Source organism: Onychomys torridus, chromosome 12, assembly GCF_903995425.1.
Source record: "Onychomys torridus chromosome 12, mOncTor1.1, whole genome shotgun sequence".
Taxonomy (NCBI): domain Eukaryota; kingdom Metazoa; phylum Chordata; class Mammalia; order Rodentia; family Cricetidae; genus Onychomys; species Onychomys torridus.
The window spans coordinates 57,299,872-57,319,457 of NC_050454.1; positions in this window are offsets into that span (position 1 = coordinate 57,299,872).

Genomic DNA, 19,586 nt, shown 5'->3' on the forward strand with positions numbered 1-19,586 from the left:
TCAGCATTTGGTGCTGTCCATTTGATTTTAACCATTTTAATGAGTGTGTGGTGATAACTAATCTTTTGCTTTAATGTGCTTTTCCATGATGACATTAAACAGAGGGTAGCTTTTTCTATATTTATTCACCATCTGTGTGTCTTCTGTGGTGCAGAATATTCTTTAATGAAGAACCATAATTATGTTTACTTAGCCTCATCCAAAAGCAATTTGTTAAAAGTTATTGGGTAGTTTGTAGAATTTCCAGGAAACACAAATGACTAGCTTTAAAGAACTGACCATGTTTTCTCTCCATGCTACTGTTGTCACCAAAAATTGGAAATCGTATTCATTGTTTCTGTCACTATCATTGGTAAGCCTCCATCTTACTCCATGCAAATAATATATAACAAGTGAAAATATCAAGCCTTCTTTTGAATTGTAGATCAGGGTGGTCTAAGAGACACTTGAAACATCACAGGCTATTTCTATTGTCTTTGTTTTTCCCCACAGGGGTGAGATGTAAGTCCCTTTTGCTGTAGACAATTTGTACTTCAAATACACGGCCCAGAATTCCCTGAGCTGGACTGACCTAAATGTCTCCCTCATGAAGACTTGTTTTTATGGTGGCAGAAGACCTCTTGCAAGCTTCCAAGGGAGGGAAGCAACCTAGCTATGGTGCCTATGAACTAAAACAAGGAGCAGCGTTGCGTGATCACCCTAATGGCTCAGTAATGATACATATGCTTTGGTGGTAACCAACTACTCTCTAATTGGACTAAAGACAAACTATATGAGAGGAAATAATGCCTGGCACTGGGTATCTATCCAGCTACCCAAGGCTAATGAACTCATGGTTCATGGAGAAGAAAGTGCAACTACTACTTTAGTAAAACAGTATAATGCCTAACAAGAATTTTAATATCCTTATACTCCAAGATAAATGTAGTTCTCACCCCTCATCAAGAAAGCTCTTTGCAATACATGAAAACCACAACCAGTAAAAATGAATAATTATGGGGCCCATTCCCAGAGGATACATTTTCAAAATAATTCCCACACCTTACACTCCAAAATCATTTCAGAAGAAGGAAAAAAAAAAAAAGATTGTAAGTGCCAGAGGAAAAGAGGTTTTGTCATGATACTGTGTCTCCTTGTATTGTCAGAAGGTATACCCATACGGTCTCATCATCATGACTTCCTAACACATGAGCTAATAAAAGACAATGGATGTGCTAATGTGGACAGTAGAAAGCTCAAGAGACTTCAGCATTACAAAAAGAGCTTCGGGCAACTAAGGAATGTTATGAGTGTAAGACATAATCTTCTCCAGGGACACGCACACCAATCAATTAGCCAGTATCAAATTGTCAACCCTGAAAACAAACATACAAATAATATTATACAGACTGAGTAAGCTGTATTATGCATTTAGGAATACACATATATGTACATCTATGTATGAAACAATAGTTAATAAAAATGAGATGATTACAGAAAGCACAAGGAGAGAAATATGGAAGGGGCTTAAAGAGAGGAAGGGGATATTATGTAATTCTCATCTCAAAAACAAAAGAGATATTAAAAATAAAAATCAATATCTTTTTAACCATCCTAGTGCTGATCTATAATTTTGATGATGGGTCTCTTAATGAGGGTTGTAGATCATCCATGCCCTCAATCTAGATGTACAGGAGACTACTGTGAATAATTCTCATTCTACCTGGAGGAGTAAAGATACATGGGAGGGACAATTGCTCAAGGGTGGAAATGGTATCCAAAATAAAGTTGAAGTCTACAGCAGAATTACCTGAGTCTTTCTTCTATTGATTATAATTTTATGTACCTGATTCTATGCTGTACAAGTCCCTCTTTGTATGTGACCTCACATCTTCTCTCTTGTATATGGGTCTGGTGTCTCACTTTCCTATCCTTTGCTGTACTGATCTTGTAAAAGTCAGTAAGGGGTTGTATTAACCAATCCCTACCAGTGTTCTGTTGAATTTCCAGTGATTGTCACTTTGAAGGAAATACACACACACACACACACACACACACACACACACACACACACACATACCACAGACAAATAATTCTGAAACACCTGGAGTAATTAACCACGCATACTTTACTTCACAAGGTTGAAGAATGTAGAATTTCACCCAGGAAACAATAGACTAAGATTAGCCTGATAAAAACAGAAAATCTGTCAAATTAAAAATGATCTTGGCTGAGATATATATATATATTCTAATGAATGGTTTGTAGCTAACAATCTTTTAGTTAACATCATTTGACCATCTTTTTTCCCCCTTCTTGAACATGAAGTTTCAGTTCAGTGTGTCTTTATCTACATATGTAGCACAGGTCCTCAGTGAGAATTCATTGCTCTCTAGGGAGCTCTTTACTACAGTGGCAGTTGCCTATTATAAATTACTGTTTGAAAACATTAAATGAAAAATTTCAAAAAGTCGTAGATTTTATTTTGCATGTCATTCTGAGTTATACAATGAAATCTTAAACTAGTCCATTGGTTTCACCTAGGTCATAAAAGTTCCTTTTGTTCAGTGTATCCCATTAGTCATTAATTAGCTTTCTACTATAAGTTATTTTGTCGTATTTCAACAAATAGTTCAAGGGAAACCTATTTTATTTAAGAATGGTGCCATGGTTGGGGGATAGAATAATGATGTAAAAGAGACATTAGGTTATAAAAAAAAAAGGAAAACAGATGAACTCAAATGTTATATTTCAATATTGCAGGAATACAGGGACTAAAACCCATAATACATAGAACTTGTTATGACCTGTAATTCCAGGCATTCACCAGAGTCCAGGAGCATATGTCCAGACTTCACTCCAGGAAGTAAAGACCAGAGTATGTTCCATTTCCCTCAGACCAATATCAACAAGTAGATAGACAATGAAGGTCTCTAAAGCTACTGTGCATCTTATGTTGCTTCCTTCCAGTACTAAGCAGTTTCATTATATAAAAGCAACTTAAAAGAACAAAACTTCTAAGTCATATTATTTCTTTAATGGTATGGTATTGTGTTAAATACTTTAGGAAAGTGTTAGTTCTTATCACCCACTGTAGGTAAATATTTTAAATAACAATAACAAAAGCTTATACTTTCAATCCTTGCATTCAGTTGAATAAGAAATTTTCATATTGATTTTTTAAAAACAGTAATCCATTATGATCTACTGTTCATAATTTGGTAATGTAGGAGAGTATTAGTCCCAGGATTAGAAATTTAGCGTTTTTGTGTTGAAGCCTACACAGTTTATAACAGGCTGATTTGAAAATTGAAGGTATATGTTAGAGTCTTTGCTCCCAGACGAATGCTTGACTTTGAATAGCAATGAATTCATATGTGATGATGGAATAAGAAAAGCCTTTCACGACTCCATGTGTTTCTTTACTGATTTCTGGTATTAAAGTCACATGGTATATTTTTAAAAACTAATTGTCACTTAGATAATCCTGCAACAGCTTTCTAGATATGAAATTACAGTGAACTCTTCCAAGAAAATATAGCTGGCCATACACTTTAATGGCTTTTAATGGATGATCATTGATTAAATAAATGTCTTCTTTCAATGCTCATCAAGGCCATAAAAATGATTTAAACATGATGAATTGAGACAAGGGAGTATTGGAATTCTATTTCAAAATCAAAACAGGCATTGATAAAAATCATTACTTTATGCATGAAACTTAAAATAGATTACTAACTTGTACTTTGAACATACTCACACACAAAACACACTAATAACAGTCACCTTAAGTGATAGCTGTGTTCAAATTATGGCCAGCAGCCACAATTAAATATATTTAATAGTTAAGAAGTAGTTTTAATTCTAAAACCTATCATTTTATTCCTTGGGGTTCGTTTTGCTGGTTAAGTAGAAATATTCCGTTGTTCACTAATAACTTTTGTAACAAGTGTCTATGAGTATGTGAACTACCTAATAGTTTCATGCAATCATACTAAACATTTGCTCATTTGACAGAAATAATAATTTACAGAAATAAAAAGAATAGCTTTTCATTCAATAAAAACAATAGTCATTATACAAATTAATTAGTTTAGGCATTGATTACTGAAATTTCTGCCAATTTGATGCAAGTACAAGACAACATTTGTCTCAGTCAAATGTCTTTCTAAGTAACTGCATTCTTATGCATTTGACAAGATTTTTTCCATTGGCAAACCTAGAAGCATTGTTATAGTAGTACTACATATACATTGTCATTTTTAAGACTGATTATTCTCAGGAAATATTTAACTAAGAATACAGACTAGCTTCCAAAATTCCTCTATGAAGGAATCTTATCTGTGATTCATGAGGCAATCAGATGAATAAAGAAACCTACATTTTAACAGTCTCAATGAAATGATAAGAAAATATCAATCTATCAAGTGTATCCCAGCCTGAATCATTGAGAAAATTCCCATATACACCAGGTTGGTCTAGTAAAGTATCATTCTGTGGTTTCGTCCCATTTTATGACAGTAAAAAACACTGCAGTCACTTATTTGTTTAAACCTTGTGTACTTTTAAAACAAACACCTGTCCATATATTGTAATTGCTCGGCTACTTCTATTTGGCTTGTGAAGGTGAAGTTTATGCTAGCTATTTTGCCAAACTGCTTCATTTAAATGTATTGTATTCTGTCAATCATGCCACTAGAAGTAATTTTCCTATTTCATTTATTTCTGGAATTTGTTTTTCATGAAAAAAAAATACACCTAAAAGATACAAGTTTTACAAGAGCATTGCTGGTAAACTGGTGTAATAAATAACCTGCCATTCAAGTCAGACTCAGTGACTGGGTCCACACTGAAACTACAGGACGTTCAGGAGCAGTGGAAGCAGGAGTCTGCCTAGACTGTCACTTTATTTTTCTCTGTCATTAAGTAACTGCCCTTCTTCCGGCATCTGTACTTCATTACTCAATTCCCTATGTCCTTATCTGTCTTTCCCATACTTGGAGTACAGAAAACACGACGTGGGAATTGCCAGCATTGTTCTTGGTGTAAATATTCTATTGAAAAGTGGGCAACAGTGTGTTTTGAAGATGTCTGAGCTGCAATAAATCATGACATCTCTCAATGACACTTTCAGATGAATACATTTATTGGGCCAGACAACTACATCAGTAGGAGTGTTATTTACCTCAGGTGCTGCCATATAGTGCCAGATGTTGGATTTAAACTCTGACTCAGTGATTGCAGTTGCAAACTACCTTGGCATTTTAAAAAGCATCTGTTACAGACACCAACCAATCCATGTAGAACGCGAGCTATGGAGTCTTAATGCAAGCAATACCAAACAAGAGCATGAAGTCATTACCTTGGCAAGTCCCGAAAGCATAAAGGCTGAAGTAAGTCAGAAGAGAACATGTAATATTAAAGGTAAGCACCTCCAGATTGCTTTTATTGACATTTCAGCATACAAGTATGTGAAGTGTGTGACTTCAACTATCATGGCACAACACAAATATCCTGACTTTTTCATACAATATATTTGTCATTATAATACATATTAAAGTGTAATTGTGATATGTAATTATACTATTTATTTCATATCTTATATAATAGTTAAATATATATTTTATATATATTAAAATGGCATATATTTGAGTGCTTATGTTGGCTTTTACAAAATGTATTTATAAATTACTAAAATATTCATGTAGTAGCACATTTCTAATGAGGTACACTTTCAATATGGTAAAGTGTTTTTTTCCTAAAATTTTATATATATATTTCTAAAATGACTCCTAAACCTTCAGGCTATTTCAATTAGAAACTAGAAATAAATGAAAATTTTAAATAGAAGTTTTGTCCTGAGAAAACTTACATAATAAATTTCAGAAGTTTAAGTTAAATAATTTAGTTACTTTATTATTAAATATTGGTATATTATTATAAGCTGAAATTTCCCTTTAGTATTAATGGATAGTTGTGTGTATTTTACATAAAAATTGACTGTTAATATTTATATTTTGATAAAAAAATTATCACAGAATTTAGATTGCTGTTTTTCTTTAGCCCACCACAGTGTTGTTGCTGCTACTGTTACATTTTGTGAGATTCATCAGGGTTGTTACACATGTCCTTTTTCTTTCCTTCCCAAACTCACAGACTTAGTTGATCAACAAGTCATCTTTGTACAGGCTGTTGTAGTGTTCAGCAGAATTACAATAGAATGACCTCGTTCTCCTCCTTTCCAGTTCCTTTGCTGTCCTCTCTGTCTTTTGACTCATATCCATTATTTTTATCTCTGTCTGTCTCTTTCTGCTTCTCTCTGTCTCTGTCTCACTGTCTCTCTCTCTCTCTCTCTCTCTCTCTCTCTCTCTCTCTCTCTGTCTTTCTCTGTCTCTTTCTGTGTGTCTCTGTGTCTCTCTGTCTATTTGTCTCTCTCTCTCTCTGATAAGGTCTGTCTTAGGATTCCTATTACTATGAGGAAACACACTGACCAGAGCAACTTGGAGAGAAAAGGTTGTGTCTGATTTACACTTCCATATCACTGCTCATCATCAAAGAAAATCAGGACAGGAACCTAAACTGGGCAGGAGCCTGTAGGCAGGAATTGATTCGGCAGCCATGGAGGGGGTGCTCCTAACTGACATGCTCCACGTGGTTTGTTCAGCCTGCTTTCTCACAGAACTCAAGACAATCAGCCAAAGGGGGTCCCACCCACAGCGGCCTGAACTCTTTCACATCAATCACAAATTAAGAACACACCCTATTTCTTGCAGCCCAATTTTAAGGAGACACTTTTCTCCTTTGCGGCTTCCTCCTGTCTAGTGATTCTAGCTCATGTCAAGTTGACATCAAATTATCCATCACAGGTTAGATCTAAGAAACAGTAACATGACTATATCCTGAAACTTTGGACCTTAAAAGAAAACAAACCTGTCTTGGAGGGCTGAAGAGATGACTCTGTGACTAAGACTACTTTCTGATATTCTTGCAGAAGACATGGTTTGGGCTTGCATCACTTACACAGTGAGTTACAACCGTCTGTAACTCCATTTTCTGGGACTCCAACACTTTCAGGCCTACTGAGGCAATGGGCAACGGACATGTGTACAGTGCACATGCACAAATTTAGACAAAAGCTCATGCACCTAAAATAAAAATAAATATTTTTTTAAATAAGTTGCATTTTCAACTAAGTAGATGAATCTACAAGACACAGGAACCCTGAAAAATCCCAGAATCAGCATTAGACTCAAACTACAGTTTCTAATACACTTTTTTTCTTAATACTCAATTACTTCACTCATTTAAAAATGTTTATTATCCCCATTCTGTACTTAATACTGTGTCACTATCATGTTTACTTAACTTTATAAATATTGCAGTAAACAGATAAGATACTAATTACATGTTCACTCAGTAAATACTATGATTGATGAAATAATTTCAGAGAATCATCAATACCAAAGAAAATTACTAAAATAATTTTTAATTAAGATTTTTTTTATTCATTTTACATACAAATCAAAGATCCATCTCTTCCCTCCTCCTGCCCCTTCAGCCTCCTCCCCTTTACTCCACCCCCATTCCCTCCTGCAAGAAGGTAAGGCCTCCCATGGGGAGTTAGCAGAGCCTTGTACTGTTCAGTAGAGGCAGGTCCAAGCCCCTCCCCCTGCCTCAAGCTGTGCAAGGTGTCCCATAATAGGTAGTGGGCTCCAAAATGCCAGCTCATGCACCAGACATGGATTCTGACACTGCTGCCAGCAGTGGTGGGGTTGGGGGACATTAAGCAGACCAAGCTACACAACTGTCTCACTCATGCAGAGGGCCTAGTCCAGTCCCATGCAGGCTTCACAGCTGTTTCTCTAAAGTTCATGAGTTCCCACTAGTTTGGTTTGGTTGTTGTTTAGATTAAGAGTAAGGGAATTAACCGGGTGGTGGTGGTGGTGAATGCCTTTAATCCCAGCACTCCAGAAGCAGAGGCAGGCAGATCTCTGTGAGTTTGAGGCCAGCCTGGTCTCCAAAGCAATTTCCAGGAAAGGTGCAAAGCTACACAGAGAAACCCTGTCTCGAACCCCCCACCACCCACAAAAAAAAGAAACAGCTATATCTCGGGGTTAACTCTTGGATCAGTCACAAGCTTGGAGGAAGGAAAAGAAGAAGGGAGAGACATATGGAATTGGATATAAATCAGAGCAGAAGAAGGGAAAAGCAGGCACATGTGTCAATTGGATCACATGCATGGCTTCACAGAATACAGATACTGCACATGAAAGGTAGAGTATAGTGTGTGCCTTTTCTTTTGGTTTAGTTTTAACCAAAAATCATAAAATAAGTGCTTCAGAAAAAGTTGGTACCTACTTACTACAGTACTGGAGGCTAGAATCTCTTAAGTATTACCAGATTCTTACTAGTGAAAAATCAATACATGCTACATAGATAATGCCACTGAGATGTGGCCTCACCTGGTGGAAAAGGTACATTGTTGTCTGGCATTTTGCAGAGACACTGATGCTATTAGTGACTGCTGTGCCTTCATGACTTTGCAAACTCTCACAGAGGTCTCCCTTTATAATACAATGACACCTATGATTTGATTTCAGCATACAATGTTTGTAGAAGAGGGCTTAGGAGCATAAATGCATAGAAGTACTCAAACCATAGAAATACTCTTATCACTCCCCAAGGGAAATAAACAGCATAAATTCTTCAACCATAAAATTTCTTTTCTTTGTAATACAGTGTCATATGATATGGGTCAGGTCAAAAACAAGAGAGTTTCCAAAATGACTAGAATAGAGAGGTTACTGAGAATATGCAATGGGTGCTGAGCAAACATTTCAGAGCTACTGACTAAAGTAGGGAAGCCCAAAACCTCTGTGGTTTTTAACCCAATGTGATTTTACTGTTTTCTCACATCTCAGTGGGTGGAAGTTCTTCACCAAGAAGTCATTTAGTCTTTAGGATTTCTCAAATTTAGTTACCGTTGTGAACATCATGACTTGACGAACCCTGTATGAACCCACCTCAAAGTCAAATGGAACCTGTTGGGAACATTTGGAGGTTGAAGCTTTGCTTAGATCAGGCCTTGAGCTAGAATGTGTTAACTCAGGGCACGCTATAAATCCATATGTAACCAAAAAAAGGCAGGAACGTGGCATGCTTCTTCTAGAAGAAAGAAACTGTAGGTTTTGGGGAGTGACGTTGTACTGGACCACAGTCTGGCTTGAATGTGAAATGTTTTCCACAGCTTCATTGGTTTGAACACTTGAGTCCTGGTTGGTCACTAGATGCAGCTGCTTGGGAAGACTGAAGACCCTTTAGGAGGTGTGGTTTCACTGGAGAAAGTGGGCTCTTGAGGCTGGGCCTTGAGGCTTTATACCTTGGGTCTCTTCTCTCTTTACACTCGGCTTTCTGGACAGATACAAGCCTGCTGCTCCAGTCCCTTGCACTTGCTGTGAGATAATGCTTTTGTGCACCGGTTTAATAAAATGCTGATTGGTCAGTAGCCAGGCAGGAAGTATAGGTGGGACAAGCAGGCAAGGAGGATTCTGGGAAGGGGAAGGCTGAGATAGGAGATGCCAGCCTGCCATCCAGGGAGCAGCTTTACCTTTACACAGGTAAAGCCACAGAACACGTGGGAACATATAGATGAACAGAAATGGGCTGAGTTCAAGTGTAAGAGCTAGTCAGTAGTAAGCCTGAGCTAACAGCCAACCAGTTTTAATTAATATCAGCCTCTGTGTGTTTACTTGGGTCTGAGCAGCTTTGGATTGGACAGGACACAGGAAAACTTCCAAGTACATTTGCTGACTGCTGCCACGTCTTCTTCACCATGATAGCTACATCCCTCTGCAACGGGAAGCCAAAATCAGCCCTCTTCTCCTTCAGTTGCCTTAATCAAGTCATTTTACCAAGCAACGGAAACGTAACTAAGCCTTTGAAAAATTAACAAAGGACTTGAAAATTTTCAGCTAGCTCTAATCCTTATTTTTTTTTCAAACTCTTTTTGTACCAAATGTCTGCTGGTCCAGTGACTCTAATTTGTGGTTACTTCATCCTTTACTATATTTAATGGAATTTAATTTCCTCACTGCTAAGATTTTGAACACTAACAAATTATCAAAATTAAATAAACTGAATCTCACCTCCCCAATATCACTCAGGAGCTTTGAACCTACTTATTTACTGTATAGTTATCTTGGACTTTAATCACATTGAAGTTTTAGCTAAATGGCATGTTTTCATAGATGAAGTTTCATATTATATTTTATTTAACTATACATCCAGTAATGTTTGAAAGTATCACTATTCTTCAAAGGATATTGTGGTTAAAGTGTAGGTTTTGCACATACACAGACCTTGATGAGTATAAATCTGATATTTCTTTCCTAATCAGTCCCAAGAGCACAAAATATCTATAAAACTTACCTAGTATCTGGTATTTTTCCTCCAGTACTTCATCTTTCTTTTGTATGGCTTTCTCATTTATTTCAACCAATATTTCCCATGTAAATATTCCTTCATGTAGAGAATACAGGTTAGATAGTGCTAAGATTGTTAAACATTCAGACTTATTTTCTTCAACAAAAGAAACTGACACCTGTTTTCCATCCAGAAGGTTGTAAATAAATGTGTTAACTCCTGGTAATCTTTGCTATCTGTAAAGCCAACCATCATGGAATCCCTCAGCCTCCTGAGCACTTCTCAGTCAAATAGAATCCATTCTTGTGGGAAAGGTCACTGGAGCTTTGCTAAAGAAATGTGCTTTGCAAATGAGTTTCAATGTAGCCATGCCTAAAGCTTTGTTGTGATAATTGTCACGTGGAAACATTTTTCTAACTTTCACTGTATTTAAATGTGTAAAAACAACAGCAACAACAAAAACCGACTTGCTCCTACTGCAGAAGTTTTTGACCCAGCACCAACTAAGTCGTGCTGACCCACATCTCATTTGCTCATTTGTTTCCCTGCCAGCCATGACACTTGCAGGGAACCCAGCGCTGTAAATGTGCAGAATAAATCGTTTACCTCCTGGGAGATCCAGAAGCTACACCGAACAGCACACCAACATGACTGCTTAAACATGATCTGAAAAGGGCAACAACAATGGAAGTAATAATCTTCACAGGGAAAGCCCAGGAGACCTCAGCCCTACACAAAGAAGCAGCGGTAGCTAAGGAATGCTGAGAGCAGCAGAAATGGTAGTCCCCAGAGGAAAAAAGCACAGTAATTGACTACCCAATATCAAGTAGTCAGCCAGAAAAACATTCATGCAAGCAATGGTAGACAGAATGAGCAGGTTATATTTATAAATTTATGTGTTATGTATTTCTGTACATACACACACCTACGAATGTAACAACAGTTAATGAAAAAAGGGACAATACATTTAGAATAGAGCCAGGAGGGGTGTGTGGTAAGTTTTAGCGGGAGGGAAGGGAAGGAGTTGATATAATTATATCATAATATCAAGCATGTAATAAATAATTTTAAAAAAATCACACAACAACCCTTTCCCAAACTCTCCTTAAAATTAAACGATCCAACAGTCGCTTTTTCTTTGCACCAATGTTAGACAGTGTTCTATATTTTAAGTGCAAATTTTCATAGTAACCAAATAACTATTATGGCTGAAAATGAAGTCACAAAACAAGTCAGTAGCTGAGGTACTGTGGTGGTTTGAATGAGAAGGCCCCCCATAGATGCATATGTTTGCGTACTTGGTCCCCAGTTGTTAAACGTGTTTGGGAAACACTAGAGGGTGCGGTTTTGTAAGGACAGTTGTGTCACTGGGTTGGATGGTAAAGTTTGTGCCATTCCCGATTTGCTGGCTGTCTCCTGCTTGTGAATAGCGTCCCTAGCTCTCAGGGGCTCTTTCAGCTACCTGTGTTCCTGGCTTCACTCTTCATCGACTGCTCCTCCAGAACTGTGAGCTCAATTCAACTTCTCCTTTTGTAAATTGCCTTGCTTGTCGTGCCTTATTAGATCAACAGGGAAACATAAATAAGACAGGTAACAAATTTTTATATCAAATATGGAATAATATAGAATATTCATGTTGACCTGTGTGCGTAGGTATTGGAAAATGCAGGTCCAGTTGCCTAAAAAGTGCCAAAAAAAAAAAAAAAAGATCTTGGGGAACACATGATAGTTTCTGGCTTGTTAAAACATGAAACATTTGAGCAATGTAAATATTTACAAACTAAGAAGTCTTAACTAATAGGCTGTTCATTTTGCATCACTGTGCAAAAATTATGTGGCATAACTTAAAAGACAGAAGGCTTCCTTTGCTTTTGGTTTTCCAAAAATTTGGTTTATGGTCTCTTGCTACATTGGTTCTCTACCCATGGCAAATGCTATGTGCGGTGGATTAGTAAAGAAATTCAACTCCTCATGGACAGTAGGCAAAGCAGGAGGATGTTGATAAGGTCCAAATACACTCTTCAAGAGAATTTATTTCATGACTTACTTTGTTCCTTTTGGTTCCAGATTGTTGTTTTACCACCCAGCGGTAGTGTCTCACGTTGGAGCTTAGGTTTCAACTCATGAACATGTAGAAGACATTAACTTATAAGCTAAAATATAATTTTTGTTGCTGTTGCTCTCAAGTAGGGAATCAAAACCCCAGTTCAGCCTTGCGATGGAAGTACTTTATACAAAGGATATGTATACTTGAATTTAAAATAACTGCTAAGAGTACTATATAGCAAGTGTGACTATTCAGTTATATTTAGAGAAAGTCAGAATTCAGTAAAATACATAGGAACAGTGTGTCCAACTTAACCAGTGAATACCAATCTTTTAGTTTCTTAGGGTAAACCTATAATTTTCTTCAAGAACTTTCAAATGAAAGAAACAGAATTACTGTCATTACAGTAAAAAACAAGGAGAGAGTTTTAATCTGCCTATTATTTCTTTTTTAAAATTCCTTGAAGGTGGTTTATTTTTAATCTGGTGAGCAATATATATTCCAGTTGTATTTAATGAAACATGTCATGCATATGGACAACAAGCAAACTGTTATGAGCCTGAAGAGCAAAAGCTTCATTACATGGTAAAGCATTAACATTTCTATTCAGTGTATTTTGATTATAAATGTCCATGAAGAGCAAGATAGCCAAGCTCTGATGAAGCTCCAAGTACCTGGCTTTAACAATAGGAACTAAATATTGAAAATAATATTTAGTAGTTTGACCCAAGAAGCTGTGATAGGAAAACACTTTGAGGGTAACCAAAAGTGCTTTAAACAGACAACATTCAACTTTTCTGTTTTCATTATAGGACATAATGAAGGCGAGGTTTCATATTAACTCTGTCAGAAATTCAATAGGTACTCTTAGATGACAATGGTGTACTGAAAAGTAAGCAATTCAGACTCTATGACTGCCTTAATGTACACAGAAAGAAATAAAAACAAAACAAGAGAATGACAAAAATGAATTAATGCACACAGTGTTCAAATATTAGAAAATCAAATCTAATAACTAGTATCATTGGTAAAGGGTGGATATGAAATATGGGGACAGATGCATTAGAAGCAGCATTGAAAATAAAAGGAGACTAGAATAGAAGTCAGACACATATTTACCTCTAGGAAAAAGGTTAATAGTGTCAGTCAACATTGCATTGTGAGTAACCCTGATGTTATTTGCAGCCTGTGCGTGTTTCCTCTGTCCTTCGATTTTTCATATTTCTAATATCAGAAGTTTCCTTTTATTGGCAGACAAAATAAGATCACTGAATAGATCTGCTAGTTTTCTTTGTATTTCTCTGATAAATACCCTAACCAAAACCACTTGTTTGGATCGAAGTCATCATTGAGGGAAAGCCAAGACAGAAACTCAAGCAAGGCAGGAACCTGGAGGTGGGAACTGAAGCAAAGACCATGGAAGAACACTATTTGGTTGCTTGCTCCCCGTGAATGGCTGAGCCTGCTATCTTATAGAACCCAGGAACATCTGTCAGGTGGCCTTTTCAGAGTGTTCTGGGACCTCCAAAATTCATTATTAATAGAAGAAAAAAAATTTTTCACAAACTTGCCTCTAAGCCAGTCTGATGGGGATATTTTCTCAGCTGACGTTCGCTCTTTTAAGATGATTCTGGCTGTGCCAAACTGACAAACAATTAACCACAGTGAAGGAGGTTTTAAGAAAATAGTAATGCCACGTATATTTCCACCTAAACATAATGTAATCGATCTGTTTCTCTATTTCACTCCCACCCTTGGCAAATGGGATGAACATCAGACTTGTTTTGTTAATATCTGAACACTATAATTACAGGACTGTGACACCAGGTTTGATAAGAGGTAAGTTTATAAAAGACTGTGACATTTGTCGTTCAAGTGAAAAACAAGTTCTAATTGGATATTCTTAGTATTCTGGAGTCTCTTGACATTGTTCCTTGTATTTGTGGAAAACTTCAAACAGCTCCATGTCTTATATTCTTAACAGTAAAAATGCAGGAATAGGTAATGTCAGAGATTTGTTTGCTTCTCCAGGTGGCTCTATCTTTAGGGAATACATCAATATGTGAGTGTTGTGACAGTGATACACTCTCCTTACCTCTCTAATTTACTCCTTTATGCTAAATACAGGATGGTTCAGGAAAGGTGACATATAGGGTTTCTTGGCAACCATTATATATCATTTTCCCTGACCTCCAAATTACACATGGAATTTGTCATTGGAACAGTGATACTGTTGCTCAATGTTGTATACAGCAAGAATCATCTTGAACTGTTAATCTGACCAACAAGGACTTAAAAGTTCACTGAGTTTACATTTGCTTTTAATCCTCGGAGAAATGTTAAACCTGGGAAAGGGCTCTTAAGAAGGTTGATGACAGAAAGTTTGACCGCACTGATAGTGGTAAATGAGAGTAAAATTCCTCTGGAAGAACTGTACTAATGAATTCTGTAATATTTTATTGTAATGTAAGTACTTTTTGTACTAAAAAATAAATTAGAAACAGAAGCATCAATATGACAAGCTTGGAAAGCTCAAGTCAGAATGTGTCACACATAAAATGTAGCCTGAATAATTTATCCATTTTCCGCAGTGGCATTTGTACAACTATAATATTTTTCAGCAAAGATATATCTGGTAATGTTCCAAGTTACAAACAGATTGGTAAAATAGCCAATCACCCAGAAAAAAAAAATATCAGGATTCCAAAAGTGCAGTATCTTTGATGGAAGGTCATTTAAATTCACAAAATAACAGTCAAGGAAGTTATATCCATGCTAATAAACAATTAAACAGACTAAGCTCTTTTTGTAAAGATGGCATTTACATTTGTTACATTTTATTATGAGAAACTAATTTCAGATAATTTTTTTTAACTTTTTTTTGTTGTTTTTTTTTTTTTTTTTTTTTTTTTTTTTTTGTTTTTCAAGACAGGGTTTCCCTGTGTAGCTTTGTGCCTTTCCTGGAACTCACTTGGTAGCCCAGGCTGGCCTCGAACTCACAGAGATCTGCCTGCCTCTGCCTCCCAAGTTAATGTCAGATAATTTTAAAGTTGGAAAATGATGAATAGAATTTTTTTGAAATGTACTATGTATCAGAGAAGAGCAAGAGTGCTTCTGTATGAGATATATGGTCAATTACAATAAAAGAATCTTTGCCTCTATAAATTGGTATGTATGAAAGTTTCTTTCACTAAAGCTTATAATCTTATTATTTGCAAAATTTTCCTTTTTTTCACTAATTTTGAGCTACACGGGTATTGAAATGATACTTTGATGTTTAATTTTATTATTATTTTAGCAATTTGATTTAAGAGTTTCAAATAAAAGATGACCAAGAAAGAAAAATTTGAAGTCATTGTAGTAAAATAATCTAGAAAATTCCAAAGGCACAAACTTCCAGTTGGATATTTTTAATGTAAACTGATTGTTAAAACATATATACATTCAACTTCCTTTTTAAATGTGCATTTGTGGCATGGTGTGGTGTGTGTGTATGCTTGTGTGCGCATGTGTGTGTGTGTGTGTGTGTGTGTGTGTGTGTGTGTGTGTGTGTATGTGTTGCATGTGATGCAGGATGACATTAGGCATCTTCCTTAATAAGTTTCCCCCTTATTCATTCAGGTGTCAGAGGCCAGATCTGACCAGTCCAAGGGTTCTTGGAGGGAGAATAGAGGAGTGAGGAAGTATTAGATAGAAATATAGATAGAGATGACAAGAAAGACAGAGACATAGGATAATTTGGGGAGAGCTGTGGGTCGATACTCAGCTGCCTTGACTTTCTTCATGATGGGATTTTTATACATCATCAAGGGGAGAGGCAAAAGTCCTCCCACTTTGAAGGTTGAGGTATAAAGTATCAAATATAGCCTCTTTAAAACACCTGGTAAGCAAGCCTTTGGCCAAATCATCCCATTATGCAGCCTTGCTGGCAAAGCAAGCTCAGACTTTCTGACCTTGAATAAGGCCCTACTAGAGAGCATCTGTGGGTCCCCACATTCAGGCAAGGTCTATCATATGAACACAGAAGTCTACCGTACTGACTAATCTAGAGAGCCAGCTTTCTTGGGGGATCCTACTTCTGTATTTTGAGCATTGGAATTATGGTTGGCATACATGAGTTTTGGGACTCTGAACTCTTAGTCTTTACTCCTGCATGGCAAACTTTATCCAGTGAGCCATGTCTCTAGTCCAGTCACTTTTCTTAATTCAAAAATACTCCCTGTGTTTTAAAACAATACTGTCAAACAAAGACTGCAGGCTCATTTGCAACCTTCAAAATGTTACAAGCATAAGGAAACATAATAAAATAATTAACATTATGGAAATAAAATTAACATTCTCTGAGACTATTTTTAATTCTCCATTCTCTGTTAGCTGAATATTGATATGTATTTTCTCCTTTAAATCTTGTCAAAAGAAAAAATAAATATTTTCCTGAATATTTTTTTAAATAATCAGTAATAACAAAGTTTGTGGTTGAATATGAACTAAGAATTAAGTATTTTCACTACTGTGTGCAGAGCGATATCCTGAGGGATTGATTTCTTATGGTGGCAGTATTTCTATTCTTAGAGTCTTATTAATAGAAATGAAGTATTTAACTGTCATACATGTGCAAGAAATGTTAATAAACTGTAACTTATTAAACCATTAAACATGGAAAAGTTCAAAATTCTCAAGTGTCTAAAACAACAGTTCCTTTCTTTGTTCCTCAGAAATTGGTGCTCAGATATTTTTTCATTCTAACATATTTTTTTCATATTTTAGAATAACACATTTTATTTTTTTAATTTTTGAGATTATAATATAATTGCAATTGCAACATTTCTTCATTCCTTTTCCCCTCAAACACTCTCATTTACACCTCTTCACTCTCTTTTAAATCATTTTCCTCTAAAGGATTGCAAATAATGAAAATAATTCTATCTTTCTACCTATCTAGCTGTCTGTCTGTCTGTCTATCTATTTACTTAGAAACCCAACCTTTAAAAAATAAATAAAATGTTGCTCATTGAATTACAATGAAAAAATACTTGGAAAACATATTGGCAAACAGATGGTGAAGCTTCACCTTCTATGTATATATGAGAACAAAGTGGAGGATGTTTCAGCAGATGAAGATCCAGAAATGATGCCTCAAGCTCTGCAAGACCATAGGCTTGGCAAGTAAGACCCAGAATAAACCAGAAAGTCACACATGAAAGAAGGTCTCAGTAATCCATTCTATTAGCAAATAGAGAGGGCTGAGGAATATGCCTCTCTTAGACTGGATTCAAAACTGCCTAGTATCAGTGTCTTAATTAGGATGAGTGGTGCTGTGGTGAAGCACCATAACCAAAAGCAACTTGGGAGGAAAGAGTTTATTTCACACACAGCTCCATAGAACAGTTGATTGGCAAAGGCAGTGCTTCAGGAACTCATGCAGGGCAGAAACCTGGAGGCCGCAGCTGATGCAGAAGCCATGGAGAGGTTCTGCTTATTGGCTTGTAGCATGCAGGCAGTCATGGAGTCATGGTGCTGGAGAGGTAGCTGAGAATTCTACAACCAGATAAGCAGGCAGCAGGAAGAGAAAAAAACAAAAAAACAAACAAAAAAACAAAAACAAAAAACAAAAAGCAACCAACCAACCAAACAAACAAAAAACCCCACAGGGACTGACTTGAGCGTTTGAAGCCCAAAATGCCCACCCCCAGTGACACACTTTCTCCAACTATGTCATACCTCCAACAAGACCATACCTTCTAAAACCTATGAAGTAGAGCCATCCCTTAATGACCAAACATTCAAATATATGGGCATATGGGGCCATTTCTATTCAAACCACCATAACCAGCGATAAAAGCTCTACCAGAAGACCAATGATAATTCATTAATTTTAGCAACTCATAAAATAGGATACAAATTCAAATTTGCATGTATGTTTAGGTCTTTTAATTCAATTTTATGCCTTTGTGATATAATAGAACAAATGCTTTCCCTGGGAAATAATAAAAGTAAGAATAGATTATAAAAGAAACATTAATCTTATGTATTTTTTAATTAAGAACGTCATAGAATGTATTTGATTATATCCACTGTCCCCTAACTCCTCCCATATCCACCATCTCTATCCCTACTTCCTTACCTGTCCAGTTTTGAGTTTGGTCCATTTTCCCCACACACACTAAGTTCAGTCGGTGTTTCCCAGCTACGCTTGCCCTAATGTGGTTAACCTACCAGGACACATGTCTTTAAAGAAAATTGATTCTGCCTCTCCCTAAAGTTACCAAATGCCAATAATACCTCAGGTGGTGGTATTTGGTAACTCTGGATTCCACACTGTGATTGTGTTGGCTGTGACCTTGCTGTAGCTTCATATATGCCATCACATTTGCTGTCTGTCCATATGTGTAGCTGACCTGGCTCATTCAGAAAAAGCTGTGTTTTAAGTCACCTTTCACTTGACTCTCACTAACTTTCTGCCTTCTCTTCCTTGAGTCCTGAAAGGGGTGATATGATATGTGGTATTTTGTTTAGGGCTGAGAACTCCATTGATGGTCTCTGTGTTAATAGACTTTTTTTTTTTTTTTTTTTTTAAATGAAACAACACACACAAGAATCACAGAACATGGACAAATCAAGTCAGAATGTCCTTGGAAGCTTGATTTTCTAATGGATAACCTTTATAGTACTAGGAAGTGATAGCCATGATACTGAATGGAAAAAAAAAAATTAACTGTCAGTTTCACCCAGCCAGATACAAGAATGACGGCCTTGAATGACATGACCACTGATACAATGATGGTACAAATATTATAGGAATAACCAATAACTTTCTGATTTGGTCTGCATTAGTTAGGTTTCTATTGCTGCAATGAAACAACATGGCCCAAAAGCAAGGTGGGGAGGGAAGAGATCTTTTTCTTTCTAAAGAATTTTTTTTTTAAATTCATTTTACATACCAACCACAGATGCCCTCTCATTCCTCCTCCTGCTCCCCCTGCAGCCTGCCTACCAAACCACCAGATGTAAAGCAAAGGATAACCAGACTACAACCCACAGCTCTAGTGAAGCTAACTAAAAAGGAAGACCCTAAGAGGGACACATGGATTGTCCTGGGAAGGGGAAATGGATGGGATCTCCTGAGTAAACTAGGTAT